General features: G+C 40.8%; 1 pseudogene; it reads left to right on the forward strand.

Moving 5' to 3' along the window:
• The first annotated feature begins 209 nt into the window (after positions 1 to 209).
• Positions 210 to 3,956, forward strand: LOC101612631 (annotated as a pseudogene).
• The last annotated feature ends 14,669 nt before the right edge of the window (positions 3,957 to 18,625 follow it).

The following is an 18,625-nucleotide window of genomic DNA, read 5'->3' on the forward strand; positions in this document are numbered from 1 at the left end:
ACTCTGGATTCTGGCCTATGATGTGCCAAGTGATCGCTGGGTGTCCAGCTAATCCTGGCTGGTCTTGAGCTTGCTTGTGGGTCTTGAGCAGAGTTGTGTCTCTCTGCTTGTAAAAGAGACCCAGCTTCTTCCAGCACTGTGAAACTCCCACTGGATCTGTAAGCTTGAACCGAATCCCTTCCCTCGGTTTGGCTTTCTACCCCAGCAAGATGAAGAAGCTGACGACCGCACACTGGCAGCCCGGTGTTGTCACGGTTGGGTTTTAGATTCTCTTTATAATCCAACTTTCAGTAACTGCTCTCCAAGAGGGAGAGTACACCCACTCCCTCAAAGACAGCCATGATTGTTCAAGGGGGTTCCTCTTATGAATCAAATTAGCCCCACTTCTTAATGTGCTACTGGACATACTGAACCTCAGATGAGTATACACAAACCAAGACCACAGTCCAGAGTGGCCTGGGACATCCATGTAATCCACGTTGTGAAACATGTTCAGCCAGGCACTCGACAGCCCGTCTGTGGAGTTGAGCCAGTAGATGAGGGCTTGAACAATATCACCACACAGTTCAATTTTATTCTTAGATCTTGAGATAATAAGGAAAATAATCAGGATAGCAAAAACATAAATAAGCACATATTTCTAATTTTGTTGATGGCTTCGTTTAAAACCAGGGGGAAGGAAAACACCTTACTCTCCATTAAAATATTGATGTGAGAATATGAAACATACCTTCCTGAAATGATTTTTTTCCTGATTGATAACATAGAGACCTTCAGCTACTGAAATATTTAATAATCTGTTTAATGTCAGAGAAGTCATTGTTCAAGCTTATTTTCTCTTCAAAAAGGTGAGATACAGTCTGTTTCACAGGTTAAAACACTGCTGATGAATTATGTATGCAAAGTTATTGTCATATTTTATTTAATGATTTGTTTTTATTGAACTGTTCCCCAACTGGCCTACAAGTTTCCTGTCCGTAAAATCTAATTTTAATCAGTAGATGATAAATATCTACCACATTTAATGTTATTTTATCATTTACCCATCTGAAGTTTTCTCATGACCCAATCAGCTATAGCTGTAAGTTACAGATGTTAAAAGAAATTTGACTAAAAATGATTAAAACAATTTCAATTTCCTTTTGTTTTTGAAAACAGTATTAGACTGAGCATAAGATTTATATATCTAGAATAGTAAATAAGAATCAATTTTGTAGTTGAGCTGCTAATACACACTTTAAGTCCCATAGCTATTTCACAAACAAAAGCATCAGCAGCAGCAACAACGTTATCTTTGCACTGGGTGACCAAGCACTTAAGTTCTAACATAATAATTTGTATATTGTTCATCCAAATGAGATTTCCCAATTCCTCTCTTTCATGTCAGTGATCGTTTCCTTAAATGGCAACTGTGTGCTAATTTCCATGTTTTTAGTTAATTTACCTTTTGTAGTGCATTATGCAATGATATTAAATGGCCAAATTTTAGGGTTCAATCTTTTTTGGACAGTGATGAAATAAACTAGCACATCACAAATTCAAATGAAAGCCGGGCATGGTGCACACCTTTAATCCCAGCACTGGGGAGGCAGAGGTAGGAGGATCGCTGTGAGTTTGAGGCCACTCTGAGACTACATAGTGACTTCCAGGTCAGCCTGAACTAGAGTGAGACCCTACCTTGAAAAAAAAAAAAAAAAAAAGCTCAAATGATAAAATAGCCAAGCATTGCATAGTCATGTCAGCAAAGGTTGAGGAAGGCAGCTATGAGAGGACTGAACACTGAACACGGCGGGGTATTGAAGAGTGGGGGGGGCACAGGTGACAGCCTGGGGGAAACACAGACCTTGTCTGCTGGGAGGCGCCCTCCCCTCTGCTGCCACCACGGATCTACCTGGTCCTCCGCAGCCTCTGATGCCACCTGAGTAGAGGGCAGTGGAGGGCACACAGCTGAAGCTGCAAAGCAGTGGTGGCTGCCAGAGCTTGAACTGGTCGTCCTCATTCGTGATTGTTTCTAAAAAGAAAGAAGATGAAATGGAGGAATCTACAGATCGTCCAAGAAAGAAGCAAAAAACAGAGCAGTTGGGGCTGACAAGGACTCCCATAGTGACCCTCTCTGGCCACACAGAAGCAATTTCCTCAGTACTGTGGTCAGGTGCTGAAGAAATCTGCAGTGCATCTTGGGACCACACAATTAGTGTGTGGGATGTTGAGTCTGGTGGTCTTAAGTCAACTTTGTCAGGAAACAAAGTGTTTAATTGTATTTCCTGTTGTCCACTTTGTAAACGGTCTGGCATCTGGAAGCGCAGATAGGCATTTCAGACTGTGGGACCCTCGAGCTAAAGATGGTTCTTTGGTGTCGCTGTCCCTGACCTCACGTACAGGCTGGGTCACATCAGTGAAGTGGTCTCCTACCCATGAACAGCAGCTGATCTCAGGCTTTTTAGATGATATTGTCAAGCTGTGGGACACAAGAAGTTGAAAGGCTCCTCTCTATGAGTTGGCTGCTCATGAAGATAAAGTCCTCGAAGTGTGGACTGGACAGACACGGGGCTACTTCTGCGGGAGGAGCGGACAGTAAGCTGTTCTCCTACAGACGCTCTCCTACTACTTCCCACGTGGGCGTGTGATGACCACGGATAATTTCATCACAGATGCTTTTTCTTGTTGGGATTTTTTTTTTTTTTTTGAGATTGGTAGAGTCTCACTGTAATGCCATAGACACTTTATAAATTAAACTGGTAGAGAATCATCAGATTACATTGTTAACACAGAGATGGAAAACACCCTTTTAAAGTTTGCATAATGGTTCACCCTTCATAATAGGGAACATTTTACTATCATTTTGTCTTTCTTTTGTGTATATGAAATTATAGTATGTGGCCTGTATTCTCTCTCTTATGTATTATGTAGACCCTTAAAATTAAAATGGTTTAAAATTAAAAAAAGAAAAAACAAAAAAAGGCCGGTTCAGTAGAGAAAAGAGATTTTTTTTTTCCTTTTGTTTTTCTGGGGAGGAATATTGATTAGAGGATTATTATGCCGCCAGAGAGCGTCAGTGGGTCTCTGAAGCCAAGGGGGCTTAGACTTGGCAAGGGCAAGGGGAACTTCTTGCTTGTACAGCCTTTCAGGTGAGGGTGAACTTTTCACCCCATGTGCCTCAGCTTGTACGCGGGGGCGAGGGGCACCGAGCCCCTAAGGTTCCAGGGGCTTACGGTTTTCCTGACAGCGCGGGCTGTGCTTGAGGGGCCATTGGAACCAGGCAGTTCTCCCCGCTGAGTAAAGCCATAGGGAAAGGGACTCTTTTTTAAAAATATTTTATTATTTATTTATTTATTTGAGAGCGACAGACACAGAGAGAAGTCCAGATAGAGGGAGAGAGAGAATGGGCGCGCCAGGGCCTCCAGCCTCTGCAAACGAACTCCAGACGCGTGCGCCCCTTTGTGCATCTGGCTAACTTGGGACCTGGGGAACCGAGCCTCGAACCGGGGTCCTTAGGCTTCACAGGCAAGCGCTTAACCGCTAAGCCATCTCCCCAGCCCAGGAAAGGGACTCTTTGCCGAAGTGTTCTAGGACGTCACAGAGAGCTGGCAGGACACCGGTTAGCTTCCAGGGTCTCCGGTGCATGGGTGGATTTACGGGACGAAGTCAGTACGCGATGCACTGTGGCCCAGCCAAGGCCCTCATCTCTGCCTGCTTGAGATGACCAGCCAAGTCCCTGGGCCTCCATCAGCCAATAAACGTTTGTGTCTCTTCACCTGTAGTGGATTCCAGGCTCTGGTTTCCTCCTCCAGCAAGAAGTCACTACGTCTCTGCCCCTTGCCCCTTTCTGTCAGTTCAAATGCACCTTGTCCCGGCTCTTACCTGGTGCAGGGGGTGAGGAGCCCGGGAGCGTGGAGCACCACTCTGCTGCAGCCGGGATGAGGGATGCGGAGGGAGGCAGGACGGCCTGCGGATGAGAGCTCAGTTCAAGCCGCAGGGGGGGGGGGTGGCTCTGAAACTGACCGCGGAGTTCCAGAACGCTCTGTGTCTCACCTCCAAACAGGATAGCGGTGTGGTCATCTTATGGAGGGCGCGGGGGATTGTGTCTTCGGTCTCTCGGAGATCCAGGAGGGTAGCGCTTAGGTTTGAAAGCTCTGAAACGGAAGGCCAGGGCGGATGGGGTTTGAGAAGGCGAAGCCGAGAAGCAGTCGTGTCTGGGGCTCAGCGGCCACACTGACGCGGGCTGAAGGCCCTGGACTCCGGCTCTTCATCTGGTTGCCGGCCTGTGATCCGGGGCTCTGGCCCTGGCTCCTGTGTCATCGTCGGCCGGCAGACTTGGAGACGTCGCTTCTCCCTTCCTGGCATCTGCAGGAGAAAGGGACCAGGATGTCAGAGGCGACAGAAGAAATGGTGACTCCAGACCTCCTGGGACCTGCCTTTGTTGGTCTAGAAGTTCGCCCATGGCCCCTTCTCCTGACAGATGACAGAAGACACAGAGAAGTGCTTCACACTCCAAGTCACTATCTTCCCGGTCGGAAGCTGGGTTTCTACTTTGGAAGGAAAAAGCAAAGAGGATGAAGAAAAGTGATGAAGGGTGTGAGAGGTGGGTGGGCACGGATTCAGCCTCTGCCACATGCACAGTTGGTGCACAGGCCCTGTCCACTCACCATTTGATTTAACGAGCACACATGAATAAGGTCAGTATTTTAACACCACTTTATCAAAAAAATGAAATTTTGGATAGATAATATTTCAGATTTTCCCCAGTGGTCTATTTTAATATAAAACATGGATATATTTCTTAATTTAAAACTATCAGACTTCAAAAAATCTCAGACAGTTATTGATAAGAGCTGGACAACGATTTGCCTCTTTGTAAAATAAAGTTTTCATTACTGTGTTCTGTCCTTACCTAGCATGTCATGCAGGCTTAGCTCTATTGAGATGAAAGATTTTATTTTGGTCAGCACGGTCAGGATGTGTGGCGATAAGCTTAAATGTGTGGTGGGCTTCCGTAGTCCCCTCTACAATCCCCACTTTCTCTCTCTCTCAACTTAAATGGAAAACTGAGTGTATTACAAGTTTATATCAATTATTTGAAATTAGAGCTTCAGACAGATACTTTAGCTTTACTCTCTAAGTTACTAAAGAATTCCCCTGAGGTGCAGGGAGATGGCCTAGTGGCTAAGGCCCCTGCCTACAAAGCCATAGGACCTAAGTTTGATTCCCCAGACCCATGTAAGCAAGAGGCACACAATGGCATATGCATCTAGAGTTCATTTGTAATGGCTGGAGGCCCTGGTGTGCCTGTTCTCTCTCTCTCTCTCTCTCTCTCTCTCTCTCTCTCTCTCTCTCTCTCTCTCTCTCCCCTCATTCCCTGAAATAAATAAAAAAAAATTAAATATATATATATATATATATGAAGATGTCCCTGAAAAATTGGGGAAAGTGTAGCTTATTTCAAGATATTTAATCACAGTTTTATTGAAATATAATGTATTTAGAATAGTGTACATATGGAATGAGGCATTTTTCTCAAGTTTGTATTTTTTACATTTATCAGTGCATGGCAAAATTTTAGCTCATTGTGGTCTAATAATTTTTCATTGTATATGTATCAAAATTTATTTACTCTGATAAAGATACATATTGTACACTTTAATGGTTAAGGCTATTATAAATATCTAGCTGTATTTTCTTGTAACTGTTGTTATGATTCTTTTTGTCAGGATCTCATTTTAGGCTGTTTTGGAACTCACAATGCCCTCCAGGCTAGTTTCAAACTCATGGAAATTCTTCTGCCTCAGGGTCTCTAGTGCTGAAAAGGCAGGTGTGAGATATCACACTCAGATATTACTTTTTAGTTGAATTTTTTAGTTCAATATTAGTAGGTTCTCACAAACAAATTTCTACTGTACTATCCCATGTTATATTTCAAACAGTAATATTTCAGGATTCCAGTGTTGTTTCATCTCTATACTATTTTATTTCTACTCTACACACTGTAATTTGTAGGATGCAAATTCTCCAAATCAAATGGTCTTTATCATGCATACAAAAACATATCTGCCCAAAATAAAGTTTCTCAGTACTTTGCCACAGAATACAGTCCCTAAAACTTGCATAATACTTGAATTTCTTTAGGTAACATGCAAACAATAGGGGCTATATACATCCACCCTCAGTCAGAGATGATTAGCTTTAAGTTTAAAAGAAGATCTGAAGTAAAGCCAGTTAGGTCAAAGTAAATAATAAGTGATTGGTTATAACAAGACTATTCTTAAATTGGTTGAAATACATTATTTCTCAAAATTTAGAGATTTCCAAACATAATAAAGTTTTTACTCACAAATATTTGGTTAAATGATTTTTGATAAAGGTGCCAAATTCACAAAATGCAGGAAATATATACCTTTAAGTAAAAGGTGTTGGGAAACTTGGCTATCCACATATTAAAGAATGCAGTGAACTCCAATTTTATAGCATCCTTTCCTGTTGTATGAAAACTTTTTCCTCTGGACACAATTTAACCCTGTCACCATCATGAAAAGACTCCAGTAACTCAAGGAATTAGGCAAACACTGAACAACTAGGACCTTGTGAAAATAAATTGCGTTGTACAGACAAATAAACCATCATCAAAGTGAAGAGACAACTTGTAGAATGGGAGAAAATCTTCGCCAGCTATACCTTCAACAAAGTTTTAGTATCTAGAAATCTACAAAGAACACAAAAACCTTAAAAAAATAATAATAATAAAGTTCAAGCAGCCCCTCAAAAGTTAGGGCGGGGAATTGAACAGAGAGTTCTCAACAGAAGAAACACAAGTGGCCCTTAAACACCTAGAGGGACAGTCGGCCTCTCTATTCATTAGGGAGATGGAAATTAAAATGGCTATGAGACCCCACCCCACCCCCGGTCAGAACTACAAGCATCAGCAAAGCAAATGCTGGCAAATGCTGGCAGCAGTGTGGGCAAAGAGGAAACCTCATCCATTAAACTTGTACAGTCACTAAGCAAATCAGCATGGAGATTCCTCAAACTGCCAAAAATAGAACTGCCATTAGACCCAGGCATGCTTCTTTTGGGAATGTACACTGAAGACTCTTGTACATACCAACAGACTTGTGCTCAACCTTTTTTATTGCTGCTCTATTCAAGATAGCCAGGAACTGGAATCAACCCGTATGTCCACCAACAAATGGGTGGTTAACAGAGCTGTGGTGCATGTACACAATGGCACTCTACTTAGTGGTAAGAAAAAGTAAATAATTAGGTTTGCAGAAAAATGGAGGGACTCCATCAAAGTAAGGCCACACAGGCTCAGAAAGGCAAATGCCACCTGTTCTCTCATATGTGGTTCCTAACCTGCACAGCACCAGGTAGTTGTAAGCTATTGTAGATATCAATGGGAGAGACATGGGAGAGAATGAAGTGAGGAAAGGTAATTCCTAGGGCCAGAATTGGGTTCCCCCCACAGTGAGTTTTTGGTCAGGGAGACACAAGGGCCCCCAAATAGTACAGGTCATAGCCAAAGCACTTGGTTTCCTGTAAGAGCTAAAGAAGCAATCCCTGTCATTAAAGGCACCATAGCCTGTGGCTATGAGACATAAAGTGACCGTTCTGGAACTGAGAGGGAATCCTGGCTGTATGGCTAGAAGCCCTAGAGTGCCCATTCTTTCTCTCTATCTGCCTCTTTCTCTGTCTGTCTGTTACTCTCAAATAAATAAATATATATAAACAAAAAATTAAAGAGTATCATATGAAGTGAGCTGCAATAATTAAAATAGGGATTTTGAAATTTTGCTACTCACTACCTCCTTTTACCAGACAAGTTTCTATAGAACCACAGGTATGAGAGTGAATTTTGATGAGATTTAGAATCACTATAGTCACAAACCTCTGGGCATATCTGTGAGATACTTTCTAGAGTTGGTAAAATGAGATGGGGAGACCCACCTCCAGCATGATAGGCCCATTCCATGGATGGATTCCCAAAGTAAATATAAAGATGAGCTCAAGCTCAGGTCTGGCATTCATTGTTCTCTGCTTTCTAACTGTGGATTGCAGATAACCAGCCACATCATGGTCCCATCATCACGTCTTTCTCACAATAATGTAAAATACCCCTCAAACTGTAAACCAAAGTAATTCCTTCCTCCATTTAGTTGCTTGCTTATTGGGAGATATTTTGTCAAATGAATAAGAAAAACAACTTTTTGTAAAGAAAAAAAATATTCAATTATTTAGAGTTCATGCATTACTTTGCACCTGGCTTTACATGAGTACTGGAAATAGAATCTGGGTCATCAGGCTTTGCAAGCAAGTGCCTTAAACCTCTGAGCCATTGCATCAGCCCTGAGAAAAGTAACTTCTATACCATGTATGCAGGTATATAAAATAGTTACACAAATGAAAAGTGCACTCATTGTGGATCATAAATAACTTTTCAAAAGTAATTATTATATATATTATGATGGTCAATATTATCATTTCTTTTTAAACATCTTATTGACATTTTTTGCACATGAACACAGTGTAATCGGGTCATAATCCCCCTCTGATGTCTACTTTTGTTTCTCTTTCCTACCTCTGTCCACTGAGCTTCTTTTTAGTTTGTCCCTCTTCTAGTTTGATGACTTTTGGTTTAAACTTCTGTCATACTTTCAAAATGTTGAGCATTTGGATAATATGCATACAATTTTGATTGGGTCTAGAGTCTCCCGAAAGACATTTGTGAACATGTCTTCAAGGATTTTTAGTTTTGCTAGACTATCTCCAGAGATAGGATATCTCTATAATGAGCCAAGAACATTAGTGTACTGTGAGGAAGGAAATAAATGGCTAGTCAGACATTAAGGGAAAATTTCACTATGCACACATTCAAATTTTTGCTTATTAACAGTATCTAACAAAAATATATACATATTTTTACTTTTTTATGTTGTATTTATTCAAGAGAATCAGAGAGAGAGAGAAAGAGGGAAAGAGAGAGAGAAAGAGCTAGAGAGAATGAGCACACCAGGGCCTCCAGCCACTGCAAATGAACTCCGGATGCATGTGCCACCTTGTGTATCTGGCTTTTGTGGATCCTGGAGAACTGAACCAGGGTCCTTTGGCTTTGCAGGCAAGTTAATTGCTAAGCCATCCCTCCAGCCCAACAAACAATATATTTTAATCTTCCTCTCCTTCATATGACTTTTTCTTGATTTGTGTGCTGTGAGGTTTTTTATAGATGATTTGATTAAAAACAGGAAATTCTTGTACTTAGGTGATAGCATATTGAGGTAAATAAGGATAAAAATAGCTGCAATTTAAAAATCATGAAAATGCAATCCTTGGTACTGATGAACAAAACTGTATATTATAAACCATCAATTTTTCCTAATCACCATAAATATGTAGAAAAAATTCCTTAAAAGTAGAACACAATTTTGATTCAATATATAATGAAAAGACTTTCAAAAATAAGCCTAAAAGAAAATAAGAAGTCAACTTCTTTATTTTTCTTTTGTGATACACAGTATTGCTATGTAATTCGGCAGTCCTTACACTCACAATTCTCTCACTTCCCAGTTTTGAGAACATGGTCATAACCCACAATCCCCACTTTAGAAGCAATTTTTTTCAAAGGCATTCATAAAATTAATTATTTAAAATTAAGAAAATAAAGATTAGTATTTAAATCATTTATAAAAATTTAAAAAGTAAAGATACGAAAGTTAGTTCTTTCTAATAAGGTGTCAGATTTTATGACAATGAAGGAAAGAATATGTCAAACATCAGCAAAAAAGGGAAACTAATCTTTACTAATCTATTTTTTTTGTTGTTGTTTTTTTGAGATATGATTTCACTGGTCAAGGCTGACCTAGAATTCACCATGTAGTCTCAGGGTGTCCTCAAACTCACTGTTCCTCCTACCTCTGCCCCCACGTGTTGGAATTAAAGGCATGAGCCACCATGCTTGGTAGAAACTAAAATTTACTTGACACTTTTCCATGAGATATTAAATAAAGATCTCTGCTATACACCAAATGACAAGCAAGTAAACAACAGGAAAATTAGGAAATTTTGAAGGAATCAGGGAATCATTTTTATGTCCAAGTAAATTTATATGGAAAGAAAATGGTTAAAATACACATAGGGAAATTACAAACTTTTTAACAGTGGTGTTAGAAAGACTGGATATCAAACTTTAGTAGGATCAAGTGGAAATAGAACACAATAAAATGAAACATTCAGGGGAAAAGAGAAATCAGGTTGTGAGCTCATGTCTATCATCCAAGGACTTTAGAAGCAGAGGCAGGTGGATCATGAGTTAGAAGCCAGCCCGGAGTATCTATCAAGATCCCCACTAAGCCAAAAAATAAATAAATAAAAATAAATAAATAATAAAAATTTCCTAGAACTTTAAGGTTAGAATTGACTGAGATATTACAGGAGCAAAACATAGTGAAACATTGAAAAATTTATAAATATGTTTACAATATACAAATTTAGTCAATGAACAAATGATTTTATGTTTGTATATTACCAAGTGAAAAAAAACACAAGGTATATATTCTCATCCAGCTTCAAATTAACATGTAAAAATAAGCTAATGTACTTTCTTGTCATGATTCTAAAATGTAATTGAAACTATGACAAATTGTGTATTTATATTATGTTATATTAATTATATTAGCAATTCCAACGTATCATTGAAAGGAGAATATGTCATACCACACCAGGCATTTTAGAGATTTCAAGGATTTGAAAATGGATGGAATTACAACAGACATACAAAAGAACAGTGGGCAGACAATAATGACAAAGGCAGCCTGACCCAAAACATGCAGAAATCAGCTCAAAAAGTAAAGCCACAGTATAATAGTGAACTCACAGTGGTCAGAACTTTGTCAGTGGGTGACAGTTTTCTTTGTGTTTCCCTTGTTTCTGTCTCAGAATCAACTAAGGAAGCGCATATGTGCTCTGGGACCCGTCACCGAGGTGCCTATTTGTCTGCAGCCCCCCTCCTGCACCCCAGCACCACGGACTTCGCACCTGAGCGCGTCTGAAGGCTCACGTCCCTGCACCAGCTATAACTACATTCCCTGTCTGCCTTTAAATCTCTAGCACTGCAGATAGTGGCTGATTCCCCTGCAATAAAATGCCCTTAATAAATAGTGTCCATTTGTTCTTATGTGAGTGATTGTTTGTTCTACAGGCTGCATTTATAGGTAATGAAGGCAAAAGAAATTTGCAGCCTAGCACTTGCTTCAATAAAGTAAGATGTAGTGAGAACAATTTTTATTTTCTAAATATTGGAGTTGATAGAATCCTTAGCTGTCTAATTTTCAGCATGTGAACAAAAGTAGACTGTTCATTGATTGGCATAGAATCAACTTACCATCTTTCTCAAAATCTCTCTCTCTCTTTCATTATCTCAGGGGAAAAAAAAAACACGCATAATTTGAGGACTCTCACTCTGAAGGTGAGCAGCCATGAGAGAAGCAGAGTAGACATGCATATTATTCCTATTAAGAAATCACCAAAAATTCCAAAATTCAACAAAATACATTTAAAAAAATCAAGTTGCAAAATTTCCTGTCAGGTAGAAAATGAATTTCTTCACTCATAGAAAAAGGACACTATCTTGACTTTACTCTGGGGGTAGAGAAGTCCCTGTATTTATTCATAGCTCATCTTCTTGAAAGGGAAGGCAACCACCAAGTGGGTACAGCTAGCCCTGTCCATAGGACTTAGAGCGTGGTCTTCAGGGAGAAGCCACACCCATGAGGGGGAGTTCATGTTATCTTTTCTTAATTTTTTGTTATTATTTATTTAGTTGAGAGTGACAGATGGAGAAAGAGGGAGAGAGAAAAAGAAAGAGAGGGAATGGGTGCACCAGGGCTTCCAGCCACTGCAAATGAACTCCAGATGTGTGCGCCCCCTTGTGCATCTGGCTAACGTGGGTCCTGGGGAATCGAGCCTCGAACCAGAGTCCTTAGGCTTCACAGGCAAGCGCTTAACCACTAAGCCATTGCTCCAGCCCATGTTATCTATTCTTAATCCAAACAAATTTTATTTTCCACTTTGAATTGTCAATCAAAAAATAGCAGAAATTTGGAAAAAGTAAAATGAAAATATGAGGAAAATGATAGTAGAAATAAAAGTACATGACAGAGTTACTGGAGCATCACCTAAGAGTGAGAATCGCCTTGTCTCCGTGCTTGTGCTGCTGGGTCATTCCTGGGAGCCGGGGCCTGCCGCCCCTCCCCTCTGGTCCATGAGCAGCAGCAGCAGCAAGAGCTCGACTTCTGTCAGCGGCCCCGCCCACCGCTTCCGCATTGGATAATGCAGCTCCTTGTCCTTTGGAAGGAGAACCTTACCTGGGTTCCGACTTGCATATCCAAGTCCCAGGGCAGATGAGCATCACAGCTACAAACCTTGTCCTGTTGTTCTGTCATACAGGACTGTCACAGGGTTTCATCCTCAGCCTGAGCTGCTGAGGCTGGTTAGTGCTGCTCTCATTTTTGTTTAAAGAGGCTTTTTGCCCCTATTGGCAAAGATGGTGAAGATGACTTGAGAGACTCCAGACTGGCCAAGGTAATGAGAAGTGAGAGTTAGGGCATCTCTATCATACCCACCAGAGATCAGGGAACACTGTGGAGTGGGGTGGAAATAATATGAATTCTGCTCGCTCACCCCACTGACCAGAGATACTTTTTTTGATGTTGGCTGTGGGTACTGGTTAGACTCAAAATCCACCAAATTGCAGAAAGTAAAATAAATAAGACACCTCTATCAGCCCTCCAAGGTTCAGGAACAATTGTGGAAGAGGGGGCTAGAAGAACATGAGTGTTACATATATGCTCTGCTTTGCTTTTTTTTTTTTTTAATTTTTATTTATTTATTTGAGAGCGACAGACACAGACAGAAAGACAGATAGAGGGAGAGAGAGAGAATGGGCGCGCCAGGGCTTCCAGCCTCTGCAAACGAACTCCAGACGCGTGCGCCCCCTTGTGCATCTGGCTAACGTGGGACCTGGGGAACCGAGCCTCGAACCGGGGTCCTTAGGCTTCTCAGGCAAGCGCTTAACCGCTAAGCCATCTCTCCAGCCCTCTGCTTTGCTTTTGAGTCTACTATTATGGTTTTTAAAGTGAATATTCTATGAGTCATTAAACTAAGTTGTAGGGCCTCATTAATCTAAGCCTTCAGTTTTCCAAGTTGGGTTCTTCTGTAGCATACCACCAAACACACATTTTAACTTACACTTGGTTTAAGTTCCTTGTGGCAGTACTTATCCAGGAGAGTTTAAACAGACAAGGGACCAAATGATGTACATTGTGTTATAAAACTGCAGTGGTCATGAATGAGGAAGCTCAAGGTCGCTTCTCAGAGATGATGTCTCAACCCCAGTCACAGGCTGGACTGCTTGCTGTGGGTTGCATAAAGTGCCCAACTGTAATCTGTCCTTGGTGACCGTCAGTCTGAATCATGTGGTTTCAGAAAATCCAGTTCCAGGAGTAACGGAAAGTAAATGGAAGAAAGAGAAGGACAGACCTGCAAGACAGCCCACAGATCCACACAAAGTGGGCATGATGGGTATGGAGACTGGCACCCTACAAGTCTTTCTCAGACACACCACAAATTGCTGTCTACTTTCCCTTACAGGGTCTCATCTTATTCCTCTACTTTATATTTTGGACATCTTCCCTATGATGTGTTGTGGAGAAGCTCCTCTTTGGTCATATGTGTTTGGGGTTCTGAGTGAATATTGTGTTTGGATGTCAACTTCTTTCTTGAGGTTTGGGATATTCTCTGCTGTGATATTGACAAATAATCCATCTATCCCTTTTTTATTTTATTTTATCTCAACTCTTTCTCCTACTGCACAAATTCTTAGGTTGTGTCTTTGAGTGCATCCTGGACTTATTGGAAATATTGGTTGTACTCACTGACTTTTCTTCTTCATTCTATGTGTCTGACTGCATTATTATCTTGACTCTGTCTTCCCTTTGTGCACTCATTCTTTGCATGGTCCTGTCTACTGGTGATGCGGTAATGCTCTTGGATGTGTTTTTTTGTTTTTGTTTTTTTTGTTGTTGTTGTTTTGTTTTTTGTTTTTTAATCTGGTTGATTATTCTTTCAATTCTTGAATTCCTTTTGGTTATTTTTCAGTGTTTCAATTTTCTTGCTGAATTTATCCTTCATAGTTAGTGTGGTGGTTTGTTTCAGGTGTCTCCCATACACTTAGGTGTTCTGAATGCTAGGTTCCCAGCTGACGGAGATTTGGAATTAACACTTCCTGGAAGGAGTGTATTGTTGGAGGTAGACTTATGGGTGTCATAGTCAGTGTTCTCTTGCCAGTGTTTGGCATACTCTCCTGTTCCTGTTGTCCACCTTATGTTGGCCAGGGGGTGATATGCACCCTCTGTTCAGGACATTGTTTCCCCATGCCATCATGAAGCTTCCCCTGGAGAGTGTCAGCCAAAATCAACCTCTTTTTCCCACAAGCTGCTCTTGGTTGGGTGATTTCTACCAACAATGTGAACCTGGCTGCAACATTGTGGATTTTCCACTGTAACTTACCGTTTAATTTGCTTTGCAGACTGTGTCTTCAAGGACTTGGGCAGGCTTCCTGATTTTCTTCATTTGCTCATTTGAGTCTTTGATATGATCATTGATTATTTTTTAAAATATTTTTAAAAATTCTGAACTCTTTCTAAGACAGTTTAGCTATTCTGGTGGTTTTAGCTTCCCTCATAGGAGAGTTGGGAGGTTCATAATGGGTTTTGTTGGATTGTTCTCTCATAGAAGTTGTGGTTCACACACAGGTTGGAATGCCTATGTCTTCTAGTTTTAACTTCTCCCCTGTCTAACTCTATTTGGTTGTTTGTTCCATTTCATGTGAGTCTGTCTAGACAGCTGTTTTCACTAAGCAGTGTGTTTTCCTCAGTTCTCTAGAGGGGATTTGCAGTGATGCACATTATGTATTTGTCAGCAATCATGACTTTCCTTTGCTGCAGAAGACTCAGCTGTTTTACATTATTGTCTTCAGTGTTTTTTAGAGATGGCAGTGCTAGGGTACTAGTTAGAGAAGGTGTGGTTTATAGATTTCTTTAAAAATCAATAGATGTCAGTATTTAGGTTGTAATATGGAGCAGGAGAGAACAGATGAAAGGGGGTATAAAGGATTTTTCTGGTAAAAAATAAGACTAAAATTGAATGGGTTAATAATTGGTATATAAAATTGCAAGTACTTATAAAAACACCCAGATGAAGAAACTAAACTACTGTAATATTACAAAGTATAAAACATAAACAAATCTGAATCAAAACATAAAAAAACAGTAAAGAAAAAAATGAGGAAGTAAACCATGAATATATACCAATCTATCCACTTACCACTAGGTAACCAAATAAACCAAGCTCCACCATCAGCAATATTAACATAGAATGTGATAAGCCTGTTGGGGTTTGTACTTCCAATTTGGTTTTAATAGTCATGCACTCTCTCTGAGTTTCCTGAAGCCACTCATGCAAGATGTTCAGCTGTGGAAATGATTGCCGTTGGTTCACAGAAGGGGTTGCTGAGGTGATCCAAGAGAAGCTGGGTGATAGCTGTTTTCTGGGTGAGACTGAAGTCTTGAGGCACACAATGTGCTCCCCACATGAAGGATGGGTTGAAGCTTCAGCGTAGGTACTGTGCTATACTCATGGGGCAACTAGATGGAGGACAAAAGCATGCATCTTGACCTCACAGGGCAACCGACAGAGGGGCCCACGTCTCTGTGTCCAGGTGGACTTCACGGGGCACCTGACAGCATGAGCTGAAGTTTACCTACATCCTGACTTCACAAGGTGTCTCTGGTGGTGATGGCCTAAGGCTCTACATATGGATTGACCTCACCTGTTAAGCAGCAGTGGGAATTGCCAACCCTAGTTCTCCTGTTCTTCCATGTTGCTATTACTTCATACCCTATTCAAACACACCACAGCCAAGGGAGTCCTGAGACATGTGGAGCCTGCCTAGCTAAATTGAGATGGTACAAAATTGCTGCAGTTTCAAGTCTTATGTATGTCATACTGAATTTAAGTCACATTGTGTGTAAATAGAAGAACAATGAGAAATAGAATGCTTGTATATCTTCAAGAGAGACAGTTAATTCTCTTCCTGATCCATCAGGACAAAAATGACCTGAGTCATTGTGACAAGGCTCTTTGTTATAAACAACTCTGATGTTCTGAACAAAGAACTAAGGAGCCATGCTTTATTAAATGCTGGGAAAATGTTGGTCATTTTCCCTACATAAAGTCTCCATTTGTCTACTTAAGAATGTCATCATGGTATTTTCCATAATCCCAGCAAGTCTTACAACATGGCTTCAAGGGGTATGGTAAAGATTCATTCATTTTACATATGGTGTCGCTCTGAACATTCCTTCTCTTTTTCACTCTTCCTACTGCTTCTGATTTTGACTGTCATGCCAGGCTTAACTTTGGATCCTGGTTCATCACATAATTAGGTATAGGATCTTGAACAACTTTCAGTGGCCTGATTTTCTGAATACAAGAAGTCATAGCAAGAACTGCATCTGTTTCACTGCTGTTGAGAGAGTTGAGTGAATTCCAAGTATAAACTGCCAAAAGAAAGAGGTTCCATGTAGAGAAAGCCTCCACTAAATGACCCACATTATTTAAATTTGGGGTCAGTGGACCTCTGTGCCAAGAGCAGCTGCAAGTATTCCTATTCTGGTGTATTTGTAGCAACATTGAACCGAATAAAATGCTCTAATAGCACTGAGCCAAATTGTCATTCTGTATGTGTTTGACATTAGGCAACCCTGTTTAATTTCTGTAAACTTTCCAAACATTCCTTGATGTACATTCACATGTTAAATTTGGACTTGAGGCCTCCCAGATATCTTCACCTGACAGCCTGCACCACCTCAATGTGATGTTTCCAAAGTACACTCTGCAAAATCAGTGCCTCCAATGCAACACTTTCCATGACGCCATCCAGTCACTCAGCAGAACACTGGTCCAAAGCAGCAAGTTCCTGTGTTGGTCCCGGCCACTCTGCCTACTGTGACTTCTGTGATGGCCACTCTATTTTGTGTGTTCTGTACACTTTTCATCACTTCCTTCATACTAGCAATAAAACATTCTCAGTAATTTTTCAAGTAATATTTAGCCTGGAACTTCTCCTATTTATTCCATATTTGCTAGTTCCTTGGGTCTTTGAGTCTGGGCAGTTAACTTCTGCAGCCAGGCTGCAACTTCATGATTAGATCAAGATTAACTTGATTCCTGTTAATTAGCAACAAATCAAGCTCTCATTGGCAGAAGCAATTGATTACTTGTCTGTGGACAATATCAATGGGCAATGTTTCCAACCCAGTAACTGGTATTATAACATTTGGTAAAACTCTTGACTATACCTTACTTTTTGTAAAGCATCCCTTTTATTTGGAGGAGTCTCCACTCTTGCTGTGCCCAATTTCTCTGGCTTCTTTTTGTTGTAAGCTCCATCTCAGGGTCCTTGCTATCCTACTTAAAGAGGAGTGACCCTGGCTGTCTGCTTCCTGTCTTCCCAGTCTGTGAAACCCTACCTTGTCTGCTTCACCATTGTCTCTTTACTGATTCTTTCCAAACCAAAGAATGCTAGTTCTGTTCCCAAGGCACAATGCACCTGTATTCCTACTGGGTTTGGGAATCTTCTCTGAGATCGCTTCTTCATGCTTCACTTCCAGCAACTGAAATCTGCCTTCCTTCTTACCTCCTACAGTAGCTGCTTCCCCTGAGTCCCCATCACAATGAAGGCTGCCTCTCGATACTCCCGTCTCTGCTTCTGTATTTCAATAGTGATCAAGTCATGACACTTTATGAGGAATTTCTCAAACTTGATTTCTCTCCCCGTGCAAGTGTTTTAAACATGCAGATCTACAATTCAAGTTTAGCTCACTATCACATCCTTGTTACTTATGTAAAATCTTTGTTGCCACAGTTTTTACATCTTTGGCTTTCTCTGCTATGGATGAATTATAGTCAAAGTGATTTTTTTAAAAAAAAATTTTATATTTATTTATTTGAGAGAGAAAGATACAGAAATAGGCAGGTAGAGAGACAGAGAAAGAATGCCAGGGCCTCCAGCCACTGTAAACAAACTCCAGACATATATGCCCCCTTGTGCATCTGGCTTACATGGGCCCTAGGGATCCAAACCTGGGTCCTTTGGCTTCACAGGCAAGCGCCTTAACCGCTAAGCCATCTCTTCATCCAGGCAAAGTGATTTTTATGAAAGGTAACTTATAGCACTTCAATCCCCTTTTCTGGGTTCTTCTAGTGCTTACTACTGACTTTCAGAAGCTCTACTTTGGAGTCCCTTATCCTTTATTATAGCGTTGTATTGTATCACCCTACTTTAACTTCCCATTCCATCCTCAAAATCTTTTGATGAGAGCCATTCACGCTTTCTGTTGCTATCGCCTCTCCAAACGACATTCATTCCCATGTTTTTGTCTGTCTTATGGTAAGTTAGGCTTCCTTGTCACTCCCCATGGGAGGTCTTCCTTATCTTTCTTCATCACTAAAATATGTCTTTGTATTTTCACATGTAACTTTGAACTTCCCCTAATTTATCACAGAACATGGCACATCA

The sequence above is a fragment of the Jaculus jaculus genome, chromosome 16, assembly GCF_020740685.1.
Source record: "Jaculus jaculus isolate mJacJac1 chromosome 16, mJacJac1.mat.Y.cur, whole genome shotgun sequence".
Classification (NCBI taxonomy): Eukaryota; Metazoa; Chordata; class Mammalia; order Rodentia; family Dipodidae; genus Jaculus; species Jaculus jaculus.